Here is a 14618-nt window from a genome sequence, read left to right as displayed (position 1 = left end):
ACAGTATGCTATGCTCACTGACATTGAGGTGTCCTTGCTTCTAGGTTTTATTAATAAAATTTGTTAATATTTCTCTGCATACTTATCTATATTTGCATATACATTCATAGTTATTTTATACTCATGCATGTTTCTGCCTACACTTCTGCCTGCTTTTCTGTTAGCTATTGCCTATCTACCTATTTAAAAAAAAGTGAGTTAATTCTGATGCCTCCAATTCAAACTTAACATAAAGAGTTCATTGTAGCCTTTTTTATTTTGTTTTGTTTTATTCTTCTTCTATGTAACTTCTTTCTTCAACAGCAGAATTCTGGCTCAACTCTCTACAGTATATTTACTTAATTGTTTAACCCCAATGTTCCCCTAACAAGTCTTAGAATCACTAACTTAATTCCTGTGAGAAACTTTATTCAGACTTAGAGAATTTGTTTACAGTACTTTTTGTCTTTCGCCTCCAAATACCCAATCGATATGGTTTCCAAAGTTCTATTAGTTCTTTTCCTTCTTTTTTCTATGTTCTTCTTTAGTGTATTATTGTTATTCACTTGTAACACAATTAGTTCATTTGGTAAAGCTTGTATTGTTTTGGGTTTTCCTTAAATTTTGTTTGATTTTTAAAAATTTGCATACAGTAAAATTCAGTCTTTGTGATATATGGCTTAGCTTCAACAAATACACAGCGCTGCATATCCACTATCACAGTTGGTACACAGAATAGTTCAGCCAACCCCATAAATTCTCTTGTTGCCGTCTCTTTGCAGAGAACTCCCCTCTCCTTTCCAACCCCGGGAAGCTACTGATCACCCTGTTGTCCTTCCCATGGTTTTCCTCTTTCAAATCTATCATATAAGTGGAATCATTCAATACTTCAATCATTATAGCAGACTTAAGTTAGTAGTATGCATTCAAGATTATGTTTTTATATGAATTAGTATTTGTTTTTATTATTCAGTAGGATCTCATTCTTTGTATGTACCATAGTTTATCCATTCCCTAGCTGAAGGTTATCTTGGTTGTTTCCAGTTTGGGTGATTATGAAGAAAGCTGCTATAAACATGGAGATATGGACATTTTGCACGACCACACACTATCATTTCTCTTGGGAATTGTGTAGGAGAGGAAAGGCATAGTCTTATAGTAATTGTATGTGTGTTTGTGTGTGTGTGGTGTTGTTGTTTTGTTTTGTTTTTTTAGGAAACTGTCAAACCATTTTTCACAGTGCCTGTAGCACTTTCATTTCCCCCAGAAATGTATGGGGCTCCCAACTGATTTGGACCAGTTTACTTTGCATAGTTTAGTATTATTTATAAGGTTTACTAGTTTTAACTTCAATTTAATTTCTGAATCTTTGATTATTGTCTAAAAAAGGGGAAGGATACTTCAAACGATATCCAGCAAATCTTCAAGATAATAAAATCATACAGTGAGTTTGCTTTGAGAATAATAAATATACCCTGAGTAGTTTCCTAGACTAAAGAAGATTAAAGATCAAGGACAAATTGACTACATAGAATAGACTATCTCTAATTTTCCACTTTTGCATGATAAAAGCAATTTTAAAGACCATGGAGGAAATACAATCAAGTAAAGTATGACTAGTGTTGGTTTATTAGAAGTGTTTTTTCCCTTAATAGACAGAGAAATATTTAGTAACTGAAGAATCCTTTTTTTTTTTTTTTTAAAGATTTTATTTGTTTATTTGACAGCCAGACCACAAGCAGGCAGAGAGGAAGGCAGAGGGGTGGGGGGGAAGCAGGCTCCCTGCTGAGCAGAGAGCCTGATGTGGGACTCGATCCCAGGACCCCGGGACCATGATCCGAGCCAAAGGTAGAGGCTTTAACCCATTGAGCCACCCAGGCGCCCCCCCCCCCTTTTTAAAGTCTCCTTAATAGATTTCTTAAAGTCTGATCCTGTTGTTTATTCTGTTATACCTTCCAGTTATCTTTTCTTTTCCTGTGGTCTCGCCAAACCTAGGAATACAGAGCAATAGATGCTACTGTTACCTTAACATTTGGTACCTGTTTATAAATCTGACTAAAAATAGATCTGAGACATACCTGCTTATAATCTCTAATTAGTCTTTATGTGGTAAGTTTATTTCCAAATATGCTCTTCTTTCTCATCTTTCTGAGCCCGGGCACATCTGTTCTTAGGACGTGGTGTCCGATCTAGTTCTTCAGTTCAACTTTGCTTATTCAATAACCTTCCCAATCCCTTAGCCACCACAGTTGCACATCCCTAATATTTCTATTTTTGGCAAAACAGTTTTTTTTGGGTTTTTTTTTTGTTTTTTTTGCTGATGGCAAGGGGCCTACTAAATATTCAATGCACCTATGTGTTCCTTTTCTTTCTCTTTTGTTTTGTCTTGGTTGGGAAGGGAACAGTTTAGTCAGACTCTATAATGCACAGCTGTAGCAAGAGAAAGGAGCCTAAGGCTCTCGGGCCTGTGCAAAGGCTCACAGGTATATACAGGCATTAGTCATAGCCTGAGTCCTCCTCTAGGTCAGAGGATAGGACCAGAAAGAATAATACCATGGTCATGCTAATTATAAACTCTTACTAATTGGTCTACTTTGAGGATATTTAATAGGTACAATCTTCATTAATGTTTTTATGGCCGGCAATTAAATGAAATGTGAAAACTTAAACCCGCATGCTTTGTGTAATCTGTCAGAAACAGACTGCTAAGCAGACACTCTTAGCATGCTCAGTACCTAGTCTGGGTGATGGCCTCTGCATAAAGACAGGGATTGCTGGGAAGTCAACCCCATGAGAAGTACTCTCCACTTGTACAGCTAAGACAATCCCCAGTGAGTGAATAATTCTGTTGAGACAGTGTGCTGACCCAAATACTCAATATTTGCACAGTAGGAAACTTGAGTATCAGAGAGGTTAATTGATACCCAAAGCTACACAGTTAAAAAGAGATAGAACTGGAATTGGAATTAATAGCTCCTTTTGGACGGAGCAAGCTTGGCTATCCAGGCCAACCTGGGTTCAAACTTATGCAGTCATATGAACTATTGCCCGTGACAAAAAATTTCCCACTCTTCCATTTTATTCAGTTCTGGCAGCATCCCAGCTGTATTCCAGCTGTGAAGTGAGTCACTCAGTGAATATCTGAAGTTTAATGCTTTAATGTGGAGCACGGTTTGTTTTGAAAGTCACTCCTGAAATAATGACCCATGTATGCTAGCACAATTGAGTCCTAAAACACGAGCATCTGAAAATCTGAAATCTGCTAAATTAGCATGTGTTTCCCTGATGTACAAGAACTGACAACATTCTATTGTATCGGAGTCAATCAGTACTTTGAACAGTAGCAACTACTGGAATAAGAGCATGAAGAATGAGGTATTCTTGGATTCAAAGATATGAGCCCATCAGCACTCTGACTCTTCGTAAGTAAGAGAAACTGAAAAGTCTCATGGTGTTTATGCATATGTCTCAAATTTTTAAATCTTATTTTACTAAAGTCTTCCTCAAAACTCTGTGCCTACACTAGTGCTATTCTTTTAGAAGAGGACTTGAGATGTTACTCCAGAGTTTCAGGGAAAGGAGAGCTTCTGTCACTCTTCTTAAGATGAAAATACGACATAGATCAAGTTATGGCATTCAGAAATGCTACTTCTTCTGGAATGAACAGCTATCACGCTTAGTTTCTTTTTTTTTTTTAATTGATAAAGTTGATGGGAATTAGAGACTGTAACAGTGAAGGAACGATTACCAAGCATTACAATTAAGTAGAGAAGCTTGTTCTGAAGTAATTCAGTCTGAAACAAAGAGTCCTGTGATAATTCTCCCCTGGAATCTTTACTAAAGATACAGACAATTGTCTGAGTGTTTGTTTCTCCTCACCTGCCTCTCATAACATAGCAGGCTATCTCATCACAATTGTATTTCATGAGAAGGGTGTGAAGATACATGAGTTACCAATTGGAAAACACTTTATAAAGTCAGAGGTGTTATACTCGATGATAGTGAGAAAGTAGAAGGAAAACAGGTGACAACTTGCTAAAAAACCTGTCACTGTCCATTTCTGGATAACTTTAGGGTAGCTCATGGTAAAGCCTTCACCCAAAGGCATACTGGATCTATTTGCACAAAGTAGCATGCTGAGTATCCCAAGAAACACCTTTGATATCACTCTTTCAAATGGCAACAGTTACCCAGAAGAATGAAGCGAGCTCCACTGCTGTGCTGACATAGCTAAAATGAAAAATGGATACAGGGCAAAATAAACTTCCTGTGATTAAAAACAAAACAGAACAAAACAAAACATGAACACACCAATTATAGAGTACTGCAAATTCAGTGAGTCCTAAGGTAGCTTTTGCTCCTTCTCTGAGAGTTCCTATTTTGAATAATGGCTTTACTATCCATTCAGATTTCCAAGTTGGAATGAAGGACTATACCACGACTTTTAAGTTTCTCTCACTGTCACATTACCAGTCTCATAAAAGACAACTTCTAGGGTATTTTATAGTTTCTTACCTGAAACTGGTATCTTTGCGTTCAGGGTTAGCTAACTCCCCAACTTTAAAACTCATCCTCGTAACTGTCATCAGTTTTCCCACACATGCATACACCCATGCATACACACACTCTTCCTAATATTGTCATTCATACAAAAACAACTCTACTGATCTTTTGTCAATGGGATGAAACCCAGGAACCCCAGCATTTCAGCTCAACCTACTCCATCTTGCTCATTTGCCTCTAATCCAAGTCTGGGCTAAACCCTGTGACAAAAAGATATTTGTATCTTCCAAAAAGATCATGCTTCACTGGCACTACTGTCTCTGAATGGGATGTGCATGTATGTGTGTGTGTTTCCTTTTGGTTTTTGGATTTCTTTCTGACTATAAAGCAATTATTTTCTATTTTCTCAATGGAAACACATACACACACACACACAACTTCTCATCTCAGTTAGGTTAGGGCAGTATCTTTTTGTGCAAAGTTTTGCAACACTAGGGTGTTTCCCCCTTCTTTTTAAAATTCAACTTCCGGGGGGGGGCGGGCACCTGGGTGGCTCAGTAGGTTAGAGCCTCTGCCTTCAGCTCGGGTCATGGTCCCAGGGTCCTGGGATCGAGCCCCATGTTGGGCTCTCTGCTCGGCAGGGAGCCTGCTTCCCTTCATCTCTCTGCCTGTCTCTCTGTCTACTTGTGATCTCTGTCAAATAAATAAATAAAATCTTTAAAAATAATAGTAAGATAAAATTCATCTTCTTCTGTGCATGATGGGGAAGGAGGAAAAACTGAATGGGAAGTAATCAAAGAGGGGGACAAACCATGAGAGACTCTTAACCAAAGGGAACAAACTGAGGGTTGCTGGAGGGGAGGTGGGTGGAGGGATGGGGTCACTGGGTGATGGGCCTTAAGGAGGGTGCATATGATGTAATGAGCTCTAGGTGTTCTGGGCACCTGAGGGATAACTGAACTCTACATCTGAAACTAATGCTTTAGTGCATGTTGGCTAACTGAATTTAAATTTTAAAAAATGCGTCTTCCTGGGACACCTGGGTAGCCTCAGTCAGTTCAGCATCTGCCTTTGGTTCAGATCACAAACTCAGGCTCCTGGGATCCAGCCCCACATTGGTCTCCCTGCTCAGTGGGGGAGCCTGTTTCTCTCTGCTGCCCCTCCCCCAGCTCCTGTTTGCAAGAGCTCTCTTTCACCCTCTCAATAAAAATCTTAGAAAGGAAGGAAGGACGAAAATGTATCTTCCTGTTACTGTGTTTGCCACATTACCCACTACTGTAGTTACTCATTTACACACCTCTTACTCACATAATGTAACACACAAATGCATTTGCCTGGTTTACCGCTGCGAGCTCTTTAAGGGAAGGGTAGTTCATTTTATCCTCCTACCTCCAGAGCCTGGACCTAACACATAATTAAATTTCAATAAATATTTAAGGAAAGAAGGATTTCAAGTAAGGGAGTAGGAAAATGAAGGAAGTGAGTGAAGAAAGGCATGAAGGAGGATGGGAAATGTTTGTTTTCCATGATGATGTGACTTGAAATTCAAAATGCATTTTTCCTAAGAAACACAAGTACATGGTAGCTTCACAATGGAATTAAACCATAAATTTTAGTTCATTAAATGTAAAACTTGGTTCACAAAATGTTGCTTATTTTTTTAAAATATTGCTTACATCTGATGTTTTGGTTATGTTTATATGATTGGCCATGTGAGAAAACAGGTCTTGGAAAACTGATCTATAAAAGTGTTGTATACAACTTTGACCCTTAAGCGAATATGTTCTGAGCACGAAATGTATGATTAAGAAGATGATATTTTGGAACACACCTTGTTTGCAATTTGCATTCAGTAATGTAACCTACAAAAGCAGCTCTTCCTCGTAAAACTACACGTGAAGATCAAGATTGAGATTCACCACTGGTTTGAAACTTCAGACTGATAAAATGCTTTAAGAAGCCTTGAGAGAAATGATTAGGATGGTACATACAAAGATGTTTCATTTTCACTAGGGAACATAGTTCCTATTTATTGTAACATTTAATCATATGTTTCCTTGTTATATTTGGAAATAAACTTTGCCAACATGACAGAGTGATAAACCAATCACTTAGAGTTATCCTCTAAGGCTTTGAGGCTTTATAAGACAGAATGTACTTCTCAAATTCAGAGAAGATAAAACATACAGAACAAAATATGTCAATTGTTTGGATCACATTTTCTTTCCCTTATCACTGGTGATAGCTGTACCCTGATAGAGAATTCTATATGAAATACGCAGAATATGGAATTAAAGGACCTTAATATTATGTTTATTATGGGTATCTGAACTTGACTAGCTATGTCACGTCTGGGTCCTGGGATAGTTTAAGACAGACACTGTATCATGCAAAATTAGGATTTAAAACAATTAATATACATCTCTCACAATGGGTGACAGAGCTTGACTTTTCCCAGCTAGCTCCAAAAGTAATTCTGGATGAAGATTGTACAAAAATGAGAAAAAAAATCCTTCTCTCGTGTGACAGGTGACAGTCTTCCAGTTTTTGCTGCCTGACATCAATTTCACCACCAAGAAATTAAGAATGTAGCTAGCTTACCACAACATTCTTCACATTCACACGAGAGAAACATAATGGGAGGAAGTGTCGAATGTTTCTCCTATGACAGCTCCACATACAGTAACTATGGTCTTTTCCCCTTGTTCATTATGTAAAAAGTAGGGGATACAAAAATCATGTACATACATACCAATGCCGGGGGAAAAAAATAAAAGGAAACAATATTCAGACAATGGTAGCAAGTACTGTGGTGTATCACTCAAGAATCTAGGGGATTCCCAGAGGACAATTCTTGACATTCTTCTGTCCAGTTGTTATGGTAAAGAGAGCAGTGCAGTGGCCATGACCTGAAAAAGGCTGAGTGACCAGAGCTTCATCTCTGCAGCCAAGACACATAGACCAGCAGAGGTGAAGGGATTTTATTTTCTTTATTTTGACAGAAAGAGTGAGCAAAGAGAGAGAGAGAGAGAGAGAGAGCACGCGCAAGCATGAGTGGGGGAAGGGGCAGAGGGGAGGGAAAATTTTAAGCAGGCTCCACACCTTGAATGGAGCCCAACATGGGGCTCAACCTCACAACCCTGAGATCATGACCTGAGCTGAATCAAGAGTCAAATGCTTCACTGATGAGCCACCCAGAGACCCTGGAATTTGAGACTAGAGTGAGGGAAGAGATAGCAGGCATCAGATTGTAAGCTCCATGTGGTGAGGGCGATATACTTCACCCAGCTCACCTCTCTCTTCCTTAAATTGCCCATGAAGACAGATCATCCACAATCCCAGAGCAGCTGTTCTCAGACTGAGTGAATATACAAAGCAAGTCAAATTAACCAGACAAGAGGTCAACTGTAGCAGATGCTGTGATAAGCCTCCAAGAGACCACCCATCTACAGAACTGAGAAACTCCTTTCACCGGCTACCCAGACTGTTTGTAGCCTGCTGACCGCTCTCAGCTTGGTTCCCTAGCCAGGACTTTTCAACTGAAGGAAGCTGCCTCACACAGCCTCTGCACCTTCTCTGAAAGCAACCCACATTGCAAGGAAGGGCCACAGTCCAAGACCACTCACCTCCGTTTTAGACATATCAGAATGCATACGCCAGCATCACAGATTGTCTGAGAGCCCTGAGGTGACTCCGTGAAAGTTCTACCTCCCGCTCTGCCCATCCTGATTTCTTCTTTCTCTAAGAAGCCTCCTATACTTCAACTGAGAGTCTGTTCCATGGTGGAACTTGACCTATGAAGCAAAATGGTGGTTGCTAACTGGCGCTTGCACGGTGACGGATGAAACACTGTGCATATGCTTTCTTTTCTTAATAGTACAAGAGGCTGTGTGGACTACAGTGCAAGTGAACGTGGGGAGAAGAAACAATCGTTTAAAAACACCAAAGACCCTTACAAAGCAAAGGCAGAGAAATAAATTGAGACTCCTTTTGAATTAAGCTGTGCCTGGGATGAAGAAGAGACCTCACCGACTGCAATCCTTGAGTTCTCGTGTTTCCACTGGATGTAGTCAAAGATGTCTTTCCTGCTATCCACTGGCAGAGGCTCTCCAGCAACTCCGTGACTCCTCAGGGACGGACGGTCCATTCATCATTGTGAAGCCCCTTTTTTAGGGCATGAGCGCTCATATTCTTACTGAAAATATCACTCCCAGTGAAATAGAGAGCCCCACAGTAATATTGATCGTTAGGGATCAACCTGATATCAATTCTCCTTGGTGGATTCTCTTTATCATCATTTTTACTGGGAAGCTGGCAGACACCCATGAACTTTGTTTCACCTTTTGACAGAGCATCTGTAATAAAATAGACCTTCTGTAACTGCTCCGCAGTACGGCGTAACAGCTTTGGCTGTTTGGTGGATTCAGGAATAAATTCTGGATGGGTCAGAAGAACATTCTCGTCACCGATGAACTCTGTACCTCTGGGGAAACAGCCACAGACTGTAGCGAGGAATTCAGAATCCAGTTTTTTAAAACTGAATTAGTACAATGGCTTACGTTTGCCACATTCCTTCAGGATGAGTTCTTTTCTCAAATTCCTCAAAAATATTTCAGCCCAATTTACTGATGATGGTTCACTTATCATCATTCTTTCCTGAGATCTTCTAATGTTTTAATTCCTGCCTCTACAAACCTCTTTGCAGCAGACGGACCAATGCCACTAACTCAAGTCAGGAAACTGATAGAGGAACTCATATCATCCTGTTGAATCTTTTCCAGCTTGCACAATTTTCCAGTTGCTAAAAATTCATCAATCTTTTCAGTAGTTTTTTTCCTACTCCAGGCAATTTCTTAGCTTCTGCTCCACTTTTTATTTTGTATGGGTACTTTGCTATAAGAGACGCTTCTTTTCCATAAGCTTTGTCCTTGTGGATGGCCTCATTCACGTTCTTCTGGAAGTCTGTGAGTTCTGCAAAAATGTGGGTGATTTCCCCACTGAAGGTCTTCTGCAGTACCTTCCATTTGGTTCATGGTGGCCTGTCCAGGAACTGTAGAGTGCTCAGAGTCAGGGACTGGCTCCCTCTCCCAGCTTTAAGGAGGGGCTGGCTTTTGGGAAGGGGGACAAATCAACCCCAGCAAAACCACCACGATGCACTAAACAATGGCTGTCTCTGAAAACATTGTACGTACCCTCATTACTGATCAAAATAGGCAAGAAGTGTTAATGAGAGGACACTGGACTATAAATTTCTGCCTTTTACAATAAGTTCCAAAGGTCCAACCTTCTCCTTTTATGAAAGAGATAATCAAGTCCTAGAAATAAAAATAATATATATATTTTTTAACCTCACCAAGTAAATTATAGAAAAAATAATGCCTTTTTTGGGGGGGGTCATTTGTAAACTTCTTTTAATTCTGTTTCCGTGAGTAGAAATTCTCAAATCTAACACTGCAGCAGAATCACAGAGAAATTTTTTAGTTTGGTTGGTTTTTTGCTATAATAAAGATTGGCAGACCCACTCCAAACACACTAAATTGGAATCTTTTGTGGAAACTTCCACTGGAATCTGTATTTTTAAAAGTTGCACAAATGAAACAAGATGGGATTGGGAGGGAGACAAACCATAAATGACTCTTAATCTCACAAAACAAACTGGGGGTTGCTGGGGGGAGGTGGGATTGGGAGAGGGGGAGGGGGCTATGGACATTGGGGAGGGTATGTGCTATCGTGAGTGCTGTGAAGTGTGTAAACCTGGCGATTCACAGACCTGTACCCCTGAGGATAAAAATACATTATATGTTTATTAAAAAAAAAAAATTGGAAGGGGAGGCGAACCATAAGAGACTATGGACTCTGAAAAACAACCTGAGGGTTTTGAAGGGTCAGGGGTGGGAGGTTGGGGGAACAGGTGGTGGGTAATAGGGAGGGCACGTATTGCATGGAGCACTGGGTGTTGTGCAACAACAATGAATACCGTTACGCTGAAAAAATAAATAAAATGGAAAAAAAAGTTGCACAAGTAATTCTGATGATAAGTCTGGGAAATGTGATACAGAAAATCTATATCGAGAGCGATGTACTAGTTTTCTACAGCTTCCTTAACAAAGTACCACCCTGTAAGTGACTTCTCTACAAGAAACGTACCATCTCACAGTCCTGGAACCTACAAGTTTGAGATCAAGATATTGTCAAGGTTGGAGCCTCCTGAGGGCTGTGAGGGAGAATCTCTTCCATACCTTTCCTCTAAGCTTCTAGAGGTGTGCAGGTGCTCTCTCCTGCATGTATGTCTGTGTCCAAAATTCCTTTTTTATAATGATTAGAAGCCAATCTTAATCTAGTATGACTTCATCTTAACTAAGTAGATCTTCCACAACCCCATTTCCAAAGAAGGGCACAACCTGAGGCTTATATGAATTTGGGGTAAACACAATTCAACCCATTACAGGAGTCTAAATTTACAACTAATGCATAATTTGATAGGGAAACAAAAACCAGAAAACAAAACAAAAAAAAAAAAAACAAAACAAAACAACTAAGTAAGGCAGCTAAGGCCAAGGCAAAGACAATGGGATGGGTGGAGAAAAGAATTTCCTCTGCTATACTCGGTCTCTGATCTCAAGCTTCAGGTCTATCAGTATAAGGTTTTACATGCGAGGGCAAGGATCCAACCTAGATTTTTTTTGGTGAATTTCCTCTCTTCCAAATCTTAGTGAGAACACTTTACCCCCTTTTTTTATGGCATCCATTTTGATTTCCAGCACCACTGAAGAGGACCTCACTACATATTCTGGTAAATCAGACTTCCAAAAACAAGGAGGAAGTCTCTTTGATTATTCATATCATGCTTTATACTTCAACATTTTTTGATTTTTTTTTTTTTTCGTCAGCTTTCCCCAACTAACATAAGCTAACATTTATTGATATTGGCCATGGGTCAAAAAGGATCTGTACCAATTGGAACAAGAATATGGAACAGGACTGTGATATGACATCTAATCTTAATCTAATTGCAGTGGTTTTATTAACTAAAGTAAACATTTAAGAGTAAGAAATGTCTGTGCAATTGTAGAACTGATATAAGAAATTATTAAGGCCACACACCATTGCTTTAAATAGCTCTTGGATTTTTTTTTTTCCTCCTAGTTTTCTAGACTGTTTTTCTGAATGTCACAAGAGATAAGATAAATTTTCATTGCCTCCTAGACACTGTCTAATAAAAGGGGATGGCATCATTTTAGGGAAGATAATCAATACACTGACATTTTCCAAGGGTGATGTTTTATAGAAATTTCAGACCTAAATAAACAAAACCCTCACATGTAGTAGCACCTCTATAATTTAAGAATACTTTTTCTGAAGAATCCCCAAGAGTTAATTTTAATTAGTGGCATACTAGAAAGCTAAAGTCTATTGAAGACCTTTCAAGATTTCTCTGGAAGGAAATCGTTGGCTTGTTTTCTCAATCCTTGAAGGAAAGCATCCAAATTGTTAAAAAAAAAAAAAAAAAAGACAAGGTTAAACTAAAGGAGAATTTAAAAAACAAGTTGTGTTTGTTCTATTAATAGTCAGTTCTGTACAGAAATTTTGCATTCTTGGGCACGCAGAAGTCAGATTGACAAAGATCACTGTAGACTTAAGAAATAGATTTTCAACAATTTATTTCAACACTGCAATATCTCTTTCCCATCCTGTCAATGAAAGGAAAAGCAATCCCTTCTGGGACTGCCCTGTTTGGTCCTCAACTGCAACAGCTCAGCCTGCCTGTACACGGTCAGTGCAGAACTCGTTCTGTTATCTAATTTTGCAGAATTAGTGCACAGTGGCGAGAGGAAAGAAGCTAAACCTGACTAGCTTTTCTCAGAATCAGAGGTCCCTCATCTCCTGTGACCTCTAAGTGGAACTAGGAGGCTGGCGGGCACAACGCTCAGAAGCAGATACTCTAATGGTTAAGCTTCTGATTTTATCACCATCCCCATCCCTTCTCCACATATTCCTACTCCTTTTCCATAAAAACTTGGTGTTTGGAATCATGAGACAAAGTAATAAAAGTAAAGAATGTTTTTTCTCTGTCATTCTCTATTTGGCAACACCCTTGCGCTGTATGTGTGGAGCGGTAACTCCCTTCACCTGTTTGGCTGGTGGGAGGCAGTGACAGTTTTTGTCATCGCATGCTCTGCTCTTGAGCCTTTGTTTCACGTTTACAAATTTCTTCAGGTGTGTGAATACCCTGGGGTGTCGGAGGAACTGACATTACCATTTACTGAGTCTGCTGGCTTTTAAAGGTTTTCACCTAATGCCTTGTGAAATCCTTCCAGCAGCCTTCTCCATCCATTTAGCAAATCTGGTTATGGTTATTTGGTGTGGAGGCAGGCAGGCTGTGCCGACATCAGAAGTAGAACATAAGGAACTGTTGATTCTTAGAAAATGCAGATGTGGGAAATAGGTTAAGCAGTATTGAGGGAAAACTTCCAAAATCGAAGGACTGTATAAGCCTTTAAGCCTTAATCTGGTAGCCAATAATATTATGAGGGTAGTCGCTGACAGAGCAATTTTTCTTGCAGGAAATAACACAGTTTCCTTTAAATGTATTCCAGTAATTATTTGACCGTCTTTCCCAAGCCAGGTAGAGCCCTCCAATCCCCAGAAAGCTTGCTCCTTTCCCACGCTCACCTTCTCAGAGCTCTCAGAGCACAGGGTAGCAAGGGCTCCACTTACAAGCCCATAAGTCTTCTGACTCGAGTGCACCTGCATCGGCAGATTAATCATTAGCAAATCCTACGTCTGGTTTGAGGATCCCCTGTGAACTTGAGAAGCATACACTCCCAGTGAAAAATTAGGTGGAGAATGGGAAACAGGTATCTTAAGGTTGTCACAGCACTGTAGGTAGTTGGGTCAACCTGAAAGGCAATGAGTAACAACTGGATCAGAGGGAACAGTAAAAGAGTGAACAGACAGGAGCAGCTTCCTCAACTTTCCAGACTACTTAGAAGTATTGTTTTCCTTTGATGACTATCAGATTGATAAACTCAATCATATGAATGACGTATAGCAAGGCAAAATTAATGCTATATTTAAAAACAATACAAAAGATTAGTCTACATGAATGTAACTAACAAAATATTATTGCATATTTTTATAGATGTAAATTTATCTTTATTTTTTGCATTAGCTTTTTTCTTTTTAGTTCATTCTACAGGACCAATGTACTCTCCATGCCCAGTAAGTTTTGAATATCTAATTGTCATTTTTAATTTACATGTTGAGCTGAAGAAGGCAGTTTTGAAATAAAGAACACAAGACACAAGATACAAGACACAGCTTGTATGTTGAGCAAATCTCAACATAGTAAATACAATTTCTTTCAAATGGAGAGAAATCCAGAAGATGGGTTTATGGCTCTCTCAGTCTCTCTTTTTGAGGGAAAGGGTTTTTTTTCCCTTTCTCCTGCTTTATTGGGATATAATTGACATGTAAGACTGTATAAATTTAAGGTGTACAAAGTCCTGATTTGATATAGTTACATACTGCAAAATGATTTCCATGGTAGCATTAGCTAACTCCTCCATCACATAACTTAATTACCTTTGTGTGTGTGCACTTGTGTGTTAAGAATATTTAAAATCTACTCTCTTGGAAAATATTTAGTAAAATATTAACTACCATCACCACTCTGTATGTTAGGTCACCAGAACTACTCATCTTATAACTGCAAATTTGTGCCCTTTGATCAACATATCCCCAAACTCAGCCCCTCAGGCCCTTAAAACATTCTATGAATTCAGCTTTTTAAAAATTCCGTGTACGTGAGAATAATGGCAATTTGTCTTTCCTTTTCTGACTTATTTAACTTAGAATAATGTCTTCAAGGTCCATCCATGCTATTGCAAATAAAAAGATTTCCTCCTTACTCATGGCTGAATAATACTCCACTGCATACATATACCACAATTTCTTTATCCCTTCATCCATTAACAGACACTTAGGTTGTTTCCATATGTTGGCTATTGTGAATAATGCTGTAATGAATAGGAGACTACAAATAACTCTTGGAGATCCTGTTTTTGTTTCCTTTGGATAGTAATCCAGAATTAGGCTTGCTGGATCATATGGTCTCTATTTTTATTTTTTTGGAG

General features: G+C 39.1%; 1 pseudogene; it reads right to left on the bottom strand.

The window, feature by feature from the left end:
* Positions 1-696: 696 nt before the first annotated feature.
* LOC123946528 overlaps positions 697-14618 on the bottom strand; it is a 49717-nt pseudogene continuing 35795 nt past the window's right edge.

Source organism: Meles meles, chromosome 7, assembly GCF_922984935.1.
Source record: "Meles meles chromosome 7, mMelMel3.1 paternal haplotype, whole genome shotgun sequence".
In the NCBI taxonomy this organism is placed as follows: Eukaryota; Metazoa; Chordata; class Mammalia; order Carnivora; family Mustelidae; genus Meles; species Meles meles.
Note: the sequence above shows the minus strand (reverse complement) of the source record. Positions and strands in the feature narration are given on the sequence as shown.